The following is an 18,514-nucleotide window of genomic DNA, read 5'->3' on the forward strand; positions in this document are numbered from 1 at the left end:
AATTTCTGAGGCACCTCAAGGTGACTTGGTGGGGTTTGTATTTATAACATTGCCTGCTGTATTTAATTTGGTTGCTACAAACAAGACAGAAGGAAGGTAAAGTCCCAGGTTGATATAAATTGAATTAATATTAGGCTCGGTAGAGTGAAGGGTTATTCTTGAGCTATGCGCAAAGGCAAAGAAGGAGACTGAAGCATTTGGGAGCCCTGGTTCATTTTAGAAATTCTAGACTCAAATTATAAGGGAGGGACCCCAGGGACTCAGAGAGAGCTGCATCAAGGCTGAATTTAGCCTTTCTCTGTGTTAATCAGGACATGAAGAGGAGTTAGTGACTCAGTTGTTTGCAGAGCAAAATCTCATCAACCCCCAAATCATCATCTCTGCCATATCCCCACAAGCCCAACTTCCGTCTCTCTATTGATTTCCAGATTAAAGTGCGGCAGCATCGCTCTGATCCATAATCCTGCTCCTCCAGAGCAACCCCTGAGTGACAGGAATTGATTCTGCTCCGCTACCTGTCCCTGATTTGGTAAAAAAGCATCTGCAAACCTCATCCTCATTCAGAGCACACGACTCCTTAGCATGTGGGGGTTTCAACGAAGGCTTAGTCGCCGCCTGTGCTGCTCCTGATACGTCCTTGGCTCGCAACTGCACTTGGAGGAAAAAAAAACAAACCTTCTCTTTGGTTGCTCTTGTATCTTATTAAGCTTGCTCTTAAGCAAATCACAGGAATTAACCGATCTTTCATATTGTAATTAGCGACAATTTGGGATTATTTTGTCCAAACAAAAATGTAGTCTGGCATAGCTGCCTCTCAGATGCTCTTGTTTACGCCGCTTCTCCTGTTGTTACAAGTATCTGTGTTTTAATAAATATTCAATCCTACCCTGGGCTTGGTGCGCACAGAGAACAACCAACCCTAAAGGACTTGCAACCTGGAGTCATCGCAAGCAAATGAAGCAGACAACTGCGTAGAGCGGCTGCAGCAGCCACGGATGCTGTTTTCATACCGATGGGCTCCGAGGTGTGAGCACAGCTCATTAGCTGTAGGATTCAGATGTCGCCCAGGCTCTTTGCTATCCCTGCTCGGCTGCTGGCGGGGATAAGAATCCACCCAAATGCCACTAAAATGGGAGACTGATCTGGCACCTTTCCCTCGAGAGTCAACTCAAACCCATGTATCCTGGGCTGATAAATGCAGTGGGAAAATTAGTAATTTGGGAAAATTAGATCCATTAGATCCACCGGGCTAGAGGTAGGGCACCACCACACCTTCATTGCAATTGGGCTGGTGAAGGAGCTGCTGTCCTTCAGCCTTCAACCTTCAAGCACCAATGACCACAATCAGTGCAAGGGGGTTAAGCAGAGGTGCTTCACTTTGCACCTAGATGGCTTAAAGGCGCTCCCATGGCCCGTGTTTGTCTGGCAGCAGAGGAAAAGGCGACTCTGCAACCTGCTGACGTGAGCCACAAGAACATCTCTGACTGCACAAATGGAAAATACAGAAGTTGCTGTGCAGCTTCAGTCCAAATCCAAGTCTCCTTCCAGGGGCTGATCCTCATCCTTAAGGGTGAGGCATTGAAGTTAACATTTATTTATACATAGGGAAGAAAAAGCCAAATCTTTCCTAACTCATGTAGCATCCTGGAAGACAAAAGCAATTCTTCTCCTCTTTGCACGGATAACCGTACTCTTCATCTTCCACTGGTATTTCACTGGTGAGAGGTGGGCGGGATTTTCAGCAGACCCATGCTATTAACTCATCTCTCTTAGCTTACCAGGGGAAGGATCCGTCCTTCCAGGCATCCCTGTGTGACAGCAAACTTCATGGGTTGGACATGCAACCACACGAAGAGGAATCAAACCTAGTCTCGGTCTGCCCCATTTCTATTTCTTTACATAACTCAACATTTGAGCAAACAACTTAAAAATCCAAAGGTTGTATGTTAAAAGAGAAGATATTGCTGGTTTCTACGCAGTTTCTCCCACTTACCTTCTCCTCTCTACAACAACATTAAAATCACAGCTAAGCTCCCGCCAATATCTTGATTTTAGAATAAGATCTTTTGATTTAAAGGAAATACAAAGCTACTTGCATGATTTAAAAAAATAAAAGAAAGAAAAAAGGCGATTACCATATGAAAGAAGACAGTCCCGGATATGTAATGGCTATTTCTCTGTAACATTTTAACCTTTTCCAAAGCAATCCTGACACATCTGCATGTGTCTCTGGGGACGCTATGTATGAGGATGCATTAGGACACGTTAATACAGCTGGATTCGTTAGCTGGGCCAGCGCAGGATCTTCTGAAACTCCGTGCGAGAAAATGAAAGGCAGCGCACGTATTATCAGAGTCACAATCCAGTTGCCTCTAATCCATCTGGATTCATTAACAGCAAATGGATATGATCAAAGCATAATTTTATGGCAAGACACTTCAATGAAGCCTTTTAAAAAACCCCACACTAACAAGGAAACTCATCCACAGAACAATATTCATCTCCTCGCACCTGAAAACGCTGCGTGGTGCTGAATCCTAACATCACGCCAAGGGTATGATTCATTACTCCTATAGCACATCGGGGTGAAGGTTTTAAAAGAGTCTTAAGGCTACTAAAAATAAAAAGAAATTCCTTCTGACGACCTCCTGTCCATTAGCGACTGTCAAGGTAATAGGATAAAACAGAGCAGCACCACTCGTGATTTACACCGTGGGTTTTATCTTGAATGTATTTTGCAACATTTATCATTACTCCTTGATATGGTTCTTATTCTCAATTGTGCTGAAGCTTCAGATAACGTAAAGCAGCTCCAGGGCAGATACAATTTACGCTCCATCTGCAGGGCTTCCACCAGCCCAGAGTGATGGAGAATAAGCAGACCCAAAGGTATTATCCCAATAAACCCTTTGGGATTATTGTCTTGTGCAACCCCACCTAAGTTTTTAAAATGACTCAATTCCTCTACAGCAAGAGGGCACTCGATGCAAAATGATGCAGCCGGAGGCATGTTTTCAATGGTCCATTAAAATGCAGTTTCAGTGCAATAAAGCTGGTTCCCCAATGATTCCCTGACACGCAGAAGAAGTTCAAAACAACAGGTCACGCCTACACAAACCTTCAGGTTTTCAATCTGTCATTTTTGTTTTCTCTAACTGCTTGGTGAGGAACACTTAGATTAGAGGAACAATCTCCACCCTGAATATTTTTTTTTGCAGAAATCACAGCTACTGCCATGCCCGTTCCCTTGGTTCCTTTTTCTTGGGCGAAGATGGGAAGGTATCTGTGCAGGGATGTCTTCACAGGCTCTTGAAAACACAGCGGATGGAGGAAGAGACCTTGGCACTGGAAAGGCTGTTGATTATTAGTATATTACTGCCCATCACTTAAAAATCTCCTCGAGATGCCTTGGCTGAGGAAGGCACCAGATGAGTGCAGGACGCGGCTGCCTTAAAGGAAAAAACAAATAAAGTCTGATCTAATTTTTAAGCTGGAGTATAGCTGACACCCCATGATTTAAAAGTGCCATACGGAGCACAGCTGTAATTAAAGGCAGGACAGGAGAGAGAAAAGGTTTTCAAACCTCTTCAAGCTCAGTGCTGACCCACAGCTCTGGGTTTGGAACTGTTTCCAAAGGACGCCGGTGGTTATGTCTCACACTGACACCTTGACATGCAACATTTATTCACAGATTTGCTTGTTGGTTTTCTTTTTTTTTTTTTTAAATTACAGCTTCTCAGCTGCCCCCCCAAAATGTTAAATTCACAGCATCTTCCTTTCCAAAGCATTATTCATCCTCCTTTCCCAGCACTGGGAAGATGTATTCAGCAGAGGGCTCCAATGACCCATGCTGGGGCACTACTCTTCAGGGAAGAGCTGCAAATACATAAATCACCATGTCAGAGGAGGAAGCCTTCGCCTGCCCCAGCAGGAACGCACCATCCATACAGATTTGTTCCGCTCGATGCAGCCTCACCTGTCTTGGGTGCCGTGTGCTGTGTCATCATCCATTACGGTGACAAACTTCCCCATGAATTGAATCATAGAATCCTAGAATTGTTTAGGTTGGAAAAGACCTTTAAGATCATCCAGTCCAACCATTAACCTACACTACCAGGTCCACACGAAACCAATCAAGGGTAGACTAGGCTCAACCATGTCCCGGAGTGCTACATCTATCCGTTTTTTGAAGACCTCCAGAAATTGCTCCGGTTCCTCCCGTGGAAGTGGGGTGTAGGTGGTGGCTGCACTTGGAAACTGGGCGGTTGTGGTTTAGGAGACTGTGGAGTGTCTCCTTTCCTGCTGGGAAGGCTGGCGTTGCTTTCTTGTAGTACCTGTGGTGTTAGGCTGATTCCTCACTCCGCGATGAGCTGCAGAAATGAACTTGCGGAGTTTTCTGGACAAGTTGGGATGGATGCAACGAAGCGGATGGGCATGCAGTGAAAGCTGGCATCTGGTCTGTCTGAGTGCCAGCAAAGCATGGGGTGATCTCCTGGCATCTCGCTGCTGGGCTCGAGCATCTCGCCAAGCCATAACCCAGGATCCCGGAGGGATGCTCTGGTGCAGGAGCCCCAGTGCAGTGCCGGTGCCACGCTCGCCCCATGGCGTGCGCTGGGGAAAGCCGCATGCCGGGCAAGTCCCCCTCTTTAACCAAGGCCCCAAGGAAACAGCATCCAACAAAGATCCATTTCAGCTTCTTTTCTTATATCAAAACTTCCCTATTCCTCATTCCCCTCTGGACCCACTCTCCATCTTGCCGTTCCCATCCCACCTCTCCAAATCTCTTTGCAGGCGGTTGCCAAACTGCTGCCCACGCTGTGCCCAATGCAAGCGTTCAAATAACAGAGGACTTTTAGGCAAAATGCTCCCAGCAGTCCCAGGGCACCTGGGATGCTGTGTGGGTTTTTTTCTTTTTTTTTCTGCTCAGGGGCTCCATCTGTTTCCAGGTTGGAAGCTGCCTGGCCCGAAACAGGGCCAGAGGCTGCCCAGCGTTTCCCTCAGCACAGCAACGCCCGCGGGAGTGCAAAGGGGATGGAAACTTTTGAAGCCTGGCTCAGCACCGCCGCTGTCGGGTATCACACCAGCGTAATGCCACCAGTTGCAGTAAGATGTAATGGGGTTGTAGAGAGAGGACTGAGCTCGATGTGCTCTTAGGTATTAGCCTGGCACGCAGAATTCTGCATAAAAATGTGCAATTCCTGAAACACCATATAGGAGCTGGGGTCTAGGATCCAGGATCTGGGGTTAATTTTATTATGACATTATCCAGTACTTAAAGGGCAGCTACAAAGAGGACAGAGGCTCTCTCTTCACAAGGAGTCACACGGAGAAGGCAAGGGTCAATGGGCACAAGTTGCACCAGGAGAGGTTTCACCTTGACATAATGAAAGACACTTCTTACAGTGCGAACAGTCAGTCACTGGAACAACGTCCCCAGGGATGTGGTAGAGTCCCCATCGCTGGAGGGTGTCAAGATGTGACTGGAGAAAGAGGGTGCTGGATAATCTCATCTCGGCTCCTCTTCCCACAAGAGGTTGGACCAGATGATCTTTTCAGGTCCCTTCCAACCTGGGCTGTTCTATTCTACGATTCATTAATATTATGATTAATTTTATTAGGACGTTTACAGAGACTAACAGGGTTTCAGCAGCTGCGGGAGCCTTGCCAAAATCACACCCAAGGCAATCAGCTCTAAAGTAGGTAACCCATCCTGCCCGAGCTGCCTCCCCAGCCCGTGCCCCCACCTGCCATCCTGCCTCCCCCCGCGCTCTGACCCGCGATGCTCCGCAGCATTAGGCTGCCAGTTGCAATTTTGTTATTCTGCTGTCAATTAATAACGGTTTGTTACTCGGCAGGCGGGTGAAACGGAGCTCTGCAGCAATCTCCCAGCATGTGCTTTGCTTTGCCGGTGCTTTGCTTTACCAGTTGAGCTGCTTAAATACCTGGACAAGCTCTTGCGAGCTGATAAATATCAAGTGCTGTCGGTGCCTTGAAGGGCAATGGGAGATGGAGATGAGAACCACAAAAGCATTGACTCCCTTTGCCCAAATTCCCGCAGTTTAACAAATATCTTGCAAGGCCGCTGAAATAACTACTCTCTCATCTCATTAGATGGCATACATGTTCGTAGAGCAGAGTCAGAGATGGAAGTCATTCAAAACTGAAAGCCAGGAGCCCGGGATCCAGTGTTCCCTGAATATTGTGATAAACTGGCTGCTTAAGCCTACTTGATGTCTAAAAAACAGCCAGCATAAGCCCTGGGGCTGGGGGAGCGGGCACGGGCTGGGCAGGAGAGCTGGGTGCTGCCCCAGCTCCATCCCTGCCACGTGGAGCCAACCTGCACCCCTGTTTCAGTATATCAGCACTGTGCTTACCCCCACTAAAATAGAAAAAAAACCCAACCTTGAACCAACTAAAGATTTTTTTTTTTAGCTACTAGAGGAAAGATGATAGCCTAAATTGTCCGTTTTACTGATTAGCAGGTATTTCACCCTGAGCGATAAGGGGGCTTTTCAATTTGTTTTCTTCCGTGGCATATCCAGGGTTTGCCAAAGGTTGGAGTTTTTAGCATGTATCAATTCAAATACTTGTTTAAATGCAAAAACTCTTTTTACCGTCTCAAAATCTGATAGCCTGCTTTTCTCATACAGTATTTTTTCAGCAAAATTCATTATTCTGGTATCAGTTCTGCAGAATCCTGCCCGTTACTATGGTTATACTACATCCTACTACTACTTTGCTTCTCAAATGCTCCTAACTCCGAGGGATTTTTTTTTTTTTTTTTTTAAACTATAACTCTGCCTGTTTCACTGCAGGTGATATTTTTCTTTTTATGGGCTTTATTCTGAGAGGTCCTGAGTGCCTTTGTCCCCACAGATGTGAACGGGAGCCCGGGATACGTTGTATTTCTCTCTCACCTTTAAACGTGATGCTGCAGCAGCTAAATGAGTGCACAAACAAGGTCTTGGATAGTTCTTATTTACCTGGCGCTGTGTGATCCAGAAAACACTTGCTCCAGTGAACTAGAATATTGATGAAGAGCAAAATGTACATTTTTTTTTTTTAAAATGGAGAACACGTACCATAAAATCTGCTTATTACTGTATTACCTTTGACCAGGCAGAAGAACTGTTTTCTTCCTCTAAACACTGTATTCATTATTTAGGATTTCACAGAGTCCATAATTTGAACACACGAGCCTCTATTATACACAAAGTTAACGTTAACTGCGGCCAACCCTGCTGAAGTCCAGTAAGTACGCAATCCATCACAACTATTTCAAGCACAGAAAGAGGAGTCTGCCACACGTATTTTCAAAATACCCTCTGCAACGATTCAAAAAAAAAAAAAAGGTAAGTGATACTCATCGGCTCTGCAATTTGAACAAAAGCCTGCGCAGTCTAAAAGCACACGTGCCTTTTCTGCAGTATGCGAGGCCAACTCCCACAGCCAGGGAAGGCTGGAGAGGGGGCACAAGGACCGTGGGTAGTGCTGGATGGGATTTTTCATCATATTCTTTGTCCAAATGCGAGACAGGCTTTTGCTCTAGATTGTGCTTCACAGCAAGGAGAAGTTTTCTTAGAAAGATGTCCCCAAATTTCTGAGGAAACTAGAGTCCCTTCTTATGGCATCCCAGGTCAGAATCGGCCAACATCTACCTTCATGTTTCTCACGTCACGTAGGACATGGACCGAACGTCTGGGCTGCAGTTCAGCTCTTCCTCACTATCCTTAGTGACCGCTGTAGACTGACGCTCACTCACGTACGAGACTACAGCTCATTTGTCCCACCAGAAACCAATTTTGCCACCATCAAGACAGAACGATGTGACCAGAGAACTACATATGAAAAGCTTTTTCCAATGAGAAATGCTCCGCTCAACTGCCTGCTCTACGTAGCCCAGATGAACTAGACTTGATGGTTATCATGACACTTCTCCTGTCCAGACATTTGCATAGAAAAAGGGGAAAAAACCCTTGTCTTTTTGACCTCCTGAATGCCTGTGACATTAGAATATTTCTCAAGCTCCTTATTTATTTTATTTAAGCCTTCTAAGCCAGCCGTAACGAGATCCAGCAGATGGGAACTGAAGCTGGATCATACCAGAGCAGAAACGAGCTACATGTTTTTTAACGGTGAAGGTAATTAACCACACGAACAGCTTGCGATTGTGTGTGCTGGATTCTCCATCTCTGCAAGACTAAATCAAGCACAGGTGCTCTTCTGAAAGATAAACTACATTCAAACTGGAGTTATGGACTTGATGCAGAAATAAGTGGGTGAACTTCTACGGCTGATTATACCAGAGATCAGACGCATTTATTCTGATTTTGAGCTCAAATACATTCCATGGCAAAAGATGCCCAAGGTATGCTTAAAAACGACTAGCCAAACAAAACCGCCTCACCATCCCAGAAGCTCTGACACAGAAATATCTAAAAGCAGTGGTATTTGCTTCTCCGGAACTAACAGTGCGAATCTGTCCCCCACAAAGACGCCGTAACTATTCAAACCTCCCAAATTCCCTGGAAAATGGGAATTCTCAGCACATCAACTCTTAGCCAGCGCCCAGGAGCTTGCCAGCATGCCAAGAAAGGGATCGGATTCAGTGGGTCCATCCTGCCAGAGAGGGACCATCAGCAGAAGCCACTGAGCATCCCCTGCCAAGGTGGTTCTCGCCTCTGAAAACATGCTGCTGTAAATCACAGCCACGGGACTGGAAGTATCTGCTTGAGACGTCTTTCGATAGTCTTCAAACAAACATGCAACCCCGATACCAAGCAGGCTGCTACCTCAGCGCTGTTACAAGCTTAAAAATCAAGGCATATAAAAGTTAACACTTGGATAAGGATTTTCCTCCATTTATTCCCACTGCACATCCACGCCTGCAGTGCAGGAGGCGAGCAGGCAAGGAAATATTAGGTTGCACACAGGGGAAAGTTTGTGACAGTCCAATCTCCCAGCCTTTAGATTACTCTCCCATCAGAGGCACTGGCACTTGAGACATTCAAATCTTCACTGAATGATACAGTGGTAACTGCATAATAAGGAATACCGCTGCCTTGGCAGGGAGATGGACTGGATAACTTAATAGGTCTTTTGTATCTCTCACTTCTCTGATCCTGCTGAGTTCTGTAGCTATTATTAAAGGCATTTTTTAAGGTATTTTAATTTACTTCTCTAAATGGATTTCCATTCATTCACTCTCACCAAGTGAATGTTGTCAGGGACATTAGCAGCATGATAAAATAGCTGTAGCTTCATGCTGGTTTTAATGTGTTACATACACAAGAAAAGTCATTAGCTCTTACACTTTAATATACCCTCTTTACTGCTGCATAACTGTTTATCACTCAAAAGTGCCAGGCACAGGCCACGCTCTTCCTTTCTTAATCAATATACATTTGTGCAAGGCTGCAATGAAAAGGAATAACATCCAGTTATTTCAAGCATGGTTTGTACCGCAAGAGCTGAAAAGCTCGTCCCTGACATTTTCAGCCCCCCTGAATATTCCCAGAGTGGCTCTTCTCAGGATTTTACACAACTCTCCCAATTACAGGTAAACTCACGGCAAGGTGATGATTTATTTCCCATGTACTGAGTGGCAGGTTTCTTTCTCCTTTGTAATGTCTGCTCTAGAACATCATTAGCAGCTGCAACACGATACAAATTGAATGTGGACCATGAAATTAATGATGCTCAGAAGCCAGCCATCAATTTTGGAAGCAGAGTGAACTTCATTTTTTAATAAATGTTTTCATATGGCTAGCCCAGTTTGGAGACTAAGACCGATCTGTATTATTTTTATGAATACTCTATGTGCTCCGAGCTCTATTTTCTTCAGTCCTTGGAGCCCCAGCATTTAAAGCATACTTACCTATTAAAAATTTCGCGCTAGAGAGAGGGCGTACGCATGCCCCATGTGCAGGAGAGATGCTCCAGGAAAGACACAGTGACCACAACAAGGGCATCTGGCTGATGCAGAAACAAAAGCAGCTGGAAATAATAGATGGAGAACGGCTTAGCAGGACTGAGCCCCTAAAAGAAGATGATCTTGTGCCCCTGGATTTATGGTGTCCATGTGGACACTAATGCAAAGACTGGAACTATGCTCTAAATTCAACAAGAATTAATGAAAATGCAAAAGATCACTAGAAACAAAATGGCCAAATAAGTACATGGAACCACATGTAAAAGCTTCACAGTTAACCCAGGCTGAACTCTAAGAGCTAACCCAGGGTGAGCTTCTGGAATCAGAAAGAGGCCATTTCACTGAAATTACAAGATCATTTGTCAGATTTTTGGAACAAGTGTCTAAAAGCCTCATTTGTAGGGTTAAATTACAATGCAGAGCAATAGAGACCAGTATCACTAGTGGGTTTCTAGAAGGTAACACCCAATATAGGGTGGATCCTGAAAGACACAGGTCACTCAAATCTCACCTTAGAGCACTGCAATTCACACTTGTGTCTCACTCTTCATTAACTCAACTATAATTAATGGGATTAAGAACTCTGTATTTTCCAGAGCAATCCTTGGGAAACGTGAGGAGAGTGCAAAGGCCCTACAAGAGGGTCCAGCTAGCTACATGCAATGGATTCAATTCCTACGGAGACATCGAAAAGTGTATTAAAATTGGCAGTTAAATTTATTGTATTGTTTTCCGTGGCTTGACTTTATAAGCCAGTACAGATGAAAATGCAGTTAAATCACAGGGACGGTATCTGTTTCCTTTTTCCAGTGGCAGTTGTGAAAAACAGCAGACCGACTCAGCCTTGTTTAAGCACCATCAACTAGTTAAAAAAGCCTTTTTCCCCCTAAACAATAGTTTGGGGTTCATCTGTACATGATCCTTTTCTAAATGTGGGAACTAGCGAGCAAAGAAGGGACATCTCAAATATTCCAAAATGCTTTTAAAGGTCACCTACCAGTAACTAACTTGAGATGGGATTTCTGCAACCCAGTGGCTGTATTTTTGCTAAAATCCCTACTACAATGGTTTTGTTGAGAACTTGTTGCCACATGTAATGTAGCCCTGTGCACGCAGGGCTGGACGTTACCATGATTGATGGGCCACATCAACAGCCACGAGCTCCCAGAGAGCTGCCCTCAAGTTGGAGCTACTGGATTCTGCAGGGCTAAGGTTGACCTTAATTTTAAAGGAAAAAAAAAAAACCCCAACATTATAAGGGGAATTTACATCCCAATGCACACAAGAGGGCAGAGATGGCCAGAGGATGACAATTCGGTTTCACAGCAACTTCTGATGTTTCTAATTTAGGTTGCCCCCAACAGAATGGGCAAAACCAAGACCTTTGCCACATCTGCATTAGAACAGACCTGTGCTGAAATGCTGTTTATAGACAAAACTGATCTCTGCCTGTCTCAGTGGCTAGGAAACCAATAAAAAAGGAGAGAATTTTTTCTCCTAGACCATTCAGTCAGCAGAAGGACTTGAACTTGAATGTTTTATTGCACAGACCAATGCTTTAACTGTTAGACTCTCCAGGACAAGAGAGATGCTGGACTCTCCAACCCCAATTTCCTTTGCTTCCAAAGGATTTCAAACAAATACATTGCCAATATGGAGAAATCACAATACAAGTCAGCAAGAAAATGCCTTCCAACCACCTCCAGACATAACCTTAGCACAGACGAGGTCTTCTCAGAACAGCTTCCCCTGCTCCTGCTCCCAGGTATGACTTAGTAAGCAAAAAGCAAAGCCACTAGGAAATGAGAGGCAATGTACTCGAGGTAAAAATTTGCAGCCATATATATCTACACACACAAACAGAATCCAAATATCCTTAGTCTTGTGAAATCTTAATAACCCTTGGCATTATGCAGAGCTTCCTAAGTTGGAAACTACAGAAGGATCAATTGCGTCTTCTGCAAAAGGAAGCAGAGGAATTAAAAGCTCTATAGTTTCATTTATTCCCTTTGTTTACTTTTCTGCGTTTACTCTTGTGGCATGAGCAGGGTTCGAGTTGACCAATTCAGCAGCAACCCAGGGTGCCCTCGCAGAGCAGTGGAGTCCAGTGCCAGCCCAACAGGGAAGATGTAGTGTTAAGTGCTCTGCCCAAAAAGCAGAGAGGGGAGAAAACTCATACGTTGCACGTGACGGTATCACTTGTGATTTATTCAATAAATTAAGCCTTATGTTCTACACATCAAAGACTAAGGAGATCACAGTTCTGTCCCTGGATGTCCCCAAAGGATTATTTTGAAATTCCTCATGCATGGAGATTGTGAGCAGCTCTCTCCAAGTACCCGACAGCTTGTATTAACATTGCATTAATCAAAACTGAGTGACCACTTAAAACCCCTGGAGATTCAGGTCTGACACACTCTTCCGCTCTGGAGATGGAAGAACAGACAACACTAGTCTTTGATTCTTGCAAAGACAAGTAGCAATTACAAGGAGACTCGTGGGCTGGGTGCAAAATTTAAACACTATTAAAACACTATTTTCTCCTGCTTGAACAAAGCTACTTGCCTCTTCTTGACTCAGACCCCACCTGATGACAGGTCCAACTGTGAGACCACTTCAGAAGCAGGGTGCTTCCAAGTGTGAGCCATGGTGTGAGGATGGAAACTGAGAAAGCCGTATTCACGTACTACACCTTCTGGGAAGCAGTGATGAATTTGGAAAATGTTGTTAGCCTGTAGGGCACTTTCCCTTTCAGATTGACCATCTCCAGTAGGAAACGTTGGCCACACCAGCTTGAAACAGCGTGGAAATAGGATCACTTGGATGTTTGCAGAGAATCTCATAGACAGGGCATAGCTACCGCCAAAGCAACTTTCACCATCCTATTCACATAGAGAGGGATGGAAAAGAAAACTTCTCACAGAGCTCCATCTCACATCTTTCAAAATAAAACAAGGTCTGGATGGGGGCCAAGCTCTGCGATAAACATTTGTGTTAGGAGCCAGCTGCACTGTTTGCCCGGCACTGTAAAATCAAATGTCATGTGTTGAGGAACACACCTATAGATAAACCCTGAATTACATGTCAGGGGAACCCTTACTTCTTCCCACTTTGTCCTCTCCCCCTTTCACAGCCGCAATACCCAGGCAGACAAGACCCCGACTATGCTGCTATGTTATTTTATCATGGTCTGCCTACAGACCTCTACATTAATCCAAAAAAACAAACCAAACTCGAAGCAACAAAGTATTGTTGCACTTCGCAGTTTCCCACACTAGGTGATGAATATTTCTACTCCTTTGAGCACCCTGCAAGGAGCAAAAAGAACTAAATTAACCACTCAGCAGTTTAGCAACCATCTGCTCATAACTCAGGAATTCCATCACAGCAAAGAAGCGCAGAGCCCTGTGCAACCGCAAAATCCCGCTTCCAAAATACAGCAAAAGGGCAGTGAAAAAGAAGCTGTCTTTTCCCCCAAATCACATTCTAGGACGGGGGGGGAGGAAAAAAAAAATCAAATTGGGAAATGAAAGACCCACTGGGTCAGCTCATTACGAGAGATGTCTAATAACAGCGGAGATGCCATTGTTCAATTCCCAGCCAGAGCGGGCAGAGCAGTAATGAGCAGTCCCGCTCAGCAAATGGTCTGGATGATACTATAGATCTTCCCTTCCCATCTCTAACTTGTGTATCATTTCCTGACAGCCCCATCTCCTCTTCCGAGCAGATGGCTCCCTACAGTACATCTTTAAGAGACCTCCCAGGCAGTTATGGATGGCAGAGAATGAGCATTTTGTTTCATCGCTTGCTTATACATTATTTTCCCCATGCTAATGACAGTCAAGTTATTGTCCTGTGAATAAATCCATTTAGGCCTCACAATGTTGGCTGCAAGTGAGAAGGAAAGGGAGCAGAGGAAGCCAAACTTGGCACCAGCAGAGCACAGATACAGTCATCCACAAAACATTCATCTATTAACCAAACAGCGGCATTTCCAAACCCAGCAGGGTCACAGCAGAGCCCTGCTGGGAAACAGAAATTAACTCCGAATGGAGATAATTTGTCTCTTGAATGTTGTCATATTTGCAAGATCTCTCTGGCAATGCCGTGCTGCTAAGAGGAGCGATATTGCCGACAAGTGAACCAGATGAAATGCAAGCTTTATCAGGAAGCCAGGTGGCACTCAAGACCGCTCGTGCCGTCTTTCTGCCTCTGGGAGCGATGCTTTGAATGCAAAGAGAGCGGAGGAGAAATTTGTCTCCGACATCAAGACGTTGTTGCAATTAATGGCAGCAGATTTGATTCAGTTCAACATAGAAGGAGCAAATTAAAGTAGCTCAGTTACTACCAGGCTACCACTCAGCTACTGCTTGCTTGGTTTTTTGTTTCATTCCTATGCAGGAGAAACATTTTTCTTCTTATCCAGTAAAAGCCGTGGCCGGGCCTGATGGGGAACATGCATCCGACATGCCGAGACAGTGAAAGTGTTGACGAAATGGGACAGTCATCCCATTTGGAGTTTGCACAGGGCAGGAAGCAGTTAGACATTTTGGGACTGCCACCGGGCCAAAAATATGGGAATTTTTTGAAGAGCCAAGAGTCATTTTAAATATTAAGTGCTTAAAAGGGGAGATGCATTACTGCAACATGGGGTCAATCCAGATTTATGCACCTTCCACTCAAGCAGCACGAAGCAAGATGATGAATGTGGCTATATAATCTCTCCAAAAGGAATTTCCTTAACTGCTCCCAAGTGAAGAGCCAACTAAATACCCTTGAGAATTTTTTTTTTTTTGGCCAAACTGTATTCACAAGCTTTCTTCTCTCAGCAGAATCACTGTCTGTTGCTACAGAGCACCCTGTCTGAAAAAGGGAGGAAATTTTCTAGAAATGTCCAATTGTGAGAGCAGTCAGTCCAAGCTCTGTTTTTCAAGAAACCAACCCCACACCTACGTTGGCCAATTTTGCAACTTCCATGTTAAGAGAAGCCCAAAACTGGAAGATCAGACCTGGATGGCACGGGGGACGAAACCTTTTTCTAATGTTAGACTACTTCTCCTAAAAACCTCCAGTGTGGCCCTCATGGGCTGCAAAGACGTTCTCATGATTGGCTTTCTGCAGTGAAGGGTACTCTTGATGGTGGACCACACAGTAACACATAGGTAAAAAATGATTCCACCGCCACTCTTCAGACAGCCTGAGAACCTCTATGCCCTGCGTTAATTCAGCATCTTGACGGACAACCATGAATTGAATCGAGTAGCGCAAGTGATACAGCAAAGACTTCTGTTGTCCTGCCCATACAGTCTTATTGTCCACGATTATGGGGTGTCGTGTCTAAGCTAAATGCCCTTTCTTACACTTTCTTATCGGTCTCCAAGCTGTGAACACGGCAAGCAGAGAGCTAGTTGAGTGCAGACAGCAAAGCCTGCATGACCACAACTGGCAGCAAAGGCAGAAGGAGAACGTGCACAGCACATCCATCACCCCATGTCAGATAAATCTCTTCCTCACTCCTGTGCCCCATTCACCCACAAGTCATCTCACTCACCGACACACCTTGGGGAATTCAAAGGCAGAGAGTGTTTTCTGATAGACCTCAAGGAACAAAAGTAGCTGAGGTCAAGTGCTCAAGGTGATCCTAAGTAGTTCAGTTATCACAAAAATCAAGCATTCCTTACTACTGAATCTGGAAGTTCTTCCAAACCACGGTTGCTAAGACCACATTTTGTGACCAAGAAATTGGAAATGGCTTATAATAAGCCTGAGTCCTTTGAAAAACAGCTCAACTTTCTTCTAAATAAAATAGGCCTCTGAAAAGGTTTCATTGGTCCACTCCTTAAGAAAAAATTACTAAAGTTAATTCCCAGAGCAAGACGCAAAGTTTTGGATCAAAAACTGGCCAAGAGACAGCCAAAAGTATTGCCACTGAAAATGTCCCCTTTGCAATTGAAGATTGTCTTAAGCTTCTGTATCAAATCTCGTGTTGTTTAATATACTCATTACTGAGCTGCAGATAGGCTGAGTAGCTCAGAGCAGACACATTTGCAGATGACTCCAAGTTACCTACACCACTGCAGCCCCAAGGGAGAGATGGTGAAGTTCGGGTGGACCAAACTCAGCAGCCTGCATGAGCAGGCACTGATAAACAGCCTTGAGTATTACTATCGCTTGGAATTAGAGGGATAGTAAAGCACTACAGCAACATAACTCTACATACCATTCAACAGGAGCTATGGGGAATGACAGCCTGGCTGCTTTGACGACAGACTTAATACGTTTATGAAAAGCAGATTATATGATGCTGTGCATCTGATGGCAGGGACCTGGACTTCATGACCCAAGAGGTCCTTCAGCACTGTGCTTCTGAATCCAGCCTAGAGGGAAAATATCAGACCTATTTTCACATCTTACTGGACTCTAAATGAATTACTGGCAATTCAAAACCAAAACAAGCAAATAGTTTTTATTCGACGTGTAATGAGAGCTTAGAATTCACTTACACGGGTGTGCGTGATTAGATTCGGCGACGGGAGGCATCAGGGAGGCACGGGTTTCGGCGGCATTCACAACAGGGCTGAGCGTTCACACATCTATCAAGGCAATCCTGAGCTGTCAGACTTAATGTCATTTGGAAAGGATATTGCACGCAGCATTTTAGGGATCGAGCTGAACTATCAGAGACCATGATGAAGCCTAATGAATAGGGAAGGTTTCCCGCAGTCTGTTTTATTTATTTATTTTTTACAGCAGGCTCCAACAGCACTTCTTGCTGACCATTCCCAGGATGGAAGGGAAGATTGGGTAAGTCTTCTCATGGTAGCTCTTATGTTCCCCAAATTTCTACTTCTACAAAAGAGTCAAGGTGTAGACAACATCTTTACAGCACCATGTTTGCCATACAAATATGTCTGCTGTCCAAGCCATGGGGCCGGATTAAAAAATCATCTCTTAAAAGTTCAGGGGCTGAAGCGGAGCGAGCAGGAGGACACAAATCTGACAACCTTCAACATGGGATGTACGACAGCTCTGATTTTCCAAGGAGCCAAGTGTCCTGGTCCCACCAATGGCACGTAGGAGTGCAGATCGCAAAATCTTCAGGAGCTCAGAGAGATGAAGTGATGGATTAAGATTAGATGACCAAGCCATCTCCTCCACTCCACTTGATAGCATGATCTAGGGATATCTCACCCACCTGTGAATCTTCTCCGAAACCTTCACAGCACTCCATATCCCATATTAAGGTAAACTGAGATCAGGGTACATCTGCTTGAAAATATCGTGAAAACTAGAGGTTTTCAGCAACTGATTCACAAGTGGATCAGATACCCTCACCTTTCCAGCAACAGCCATTGAAGGGACAGGGCAGATGGCTGGGGGCAGTAAGTCATTCAGCCATGTAATTTTAATTTGCCGCCACATGTTTATTAGAGCTTTCAGAAGACACTGGCCCAATCTGCACTGTCATAAGTGATACTGAATTTTCAAATTCACAGGAGGTAATGTAAGAGAATATAAGGCACATTTTTTCTGAATAACATCAGTACGACAGAAAAAGTGAGAATGACCACAAGGAAGCTCTGCTGCGTTAAGATTATATTGGGTAGACATCACTGCTGCGGGAACCACCCCTGGTCAAGTAGGCTTTCTAAAAGGTGAAGAAAGGAAGGAGAAAAAAGCCCATAAGCATCGATATGATAAAATTACAGCTTGCCAGATTTTTTTTAATCTTTCTCATTACTCCGTGCCAGTGGGGGACATGGGCCCAGGCAGGCAGACGCGTGATTCCATTACTAGGGCACAGCCCTGCCCTGGCCAGGCTCTCAGCCAGCTTCTCAGCAATACCTAATCTGCTCCAAGAAGCCAGAACGTTTTTTTTGTGTCCCCCAAAGTCCTCCTGAATACACTTCTTTCAGATCTGAAGACTCCTTGGGCAATATTGGGTCCCCCTTGGAGATAAGTGGTTATTCTGCCCCAGTGAGAACTCCTGATGGCTCCTTCTGTTGTGTTATTTGAACCGCGCGGCAGAGCAACACACGCTCTGGCAAAATGCAAACCACATCAGATGCCTTTTTAAAATAGTTTGTTTCTAATAAAATCAGAAGAACTGAAACCAAAACATTACTCTGTCTCACACAAACCCAACATCAACAGTTTCATAAAATAAGGGTTTTCTAACAGCTGCACCTAAATTTCATCGACCTGTTAATAAACACATTAATAATCACTCTGAATGACACAATTTTGAAAACCCACCTCTGTCATTCTGTGGTTACCCAAAATGTAGCTCCATTAACCACAATGTATTCAATCTTCTTCTGCTGACATATTTGACTCAAATGTGAAGGATGTATAGGAGACACAGAAATCTCATTATTCCTGCATTAAATGAATGTGGATGCAAGTGCTCATGAAAATATTACTTATAGATCTGCTTTGGGCAAACCTTTGCTTAGCATGCACTACCAGACTCATTTACCTTCGTCTGCCAGCACACCTTAGTCCTGAGCTACAGATCTTCAATTGTTTGAGCCTTAAGCTGTCCCAACATACATCAATTTAGAGTTGAAGCGCTGCATCTTC

General features: G+C 44.6%; 1 protein-coding gene across 1 annotated transcript in view; it reads right to left on the reverse strand.

Annotated features, from left to right (window-relative positions):
• EXOC4 (exocyst complex component 4) overlaps positions 1-18,514 on the reverse strand; it is a 421,646-nt gene that overhangs the window by 83,684 nt on the left and 319,448 nt on the right. The gene's annotated exons all lie outside the window — the stretch shown is intronic.

Source organism: Pelecanus crispus, chromosome 1 (assembly GCF_030463565.1).
Source record: "Pelecanus crispus isolate bPelCri1 chromosome 1, bPelCri1.pri, whole genome shotgun sequence".
NCBI lineage: Eukaryota > Metazoa > Chordata > Aves > Pelecaniformes > Pelecanidae > Pelecanus > Pelecanus crispus.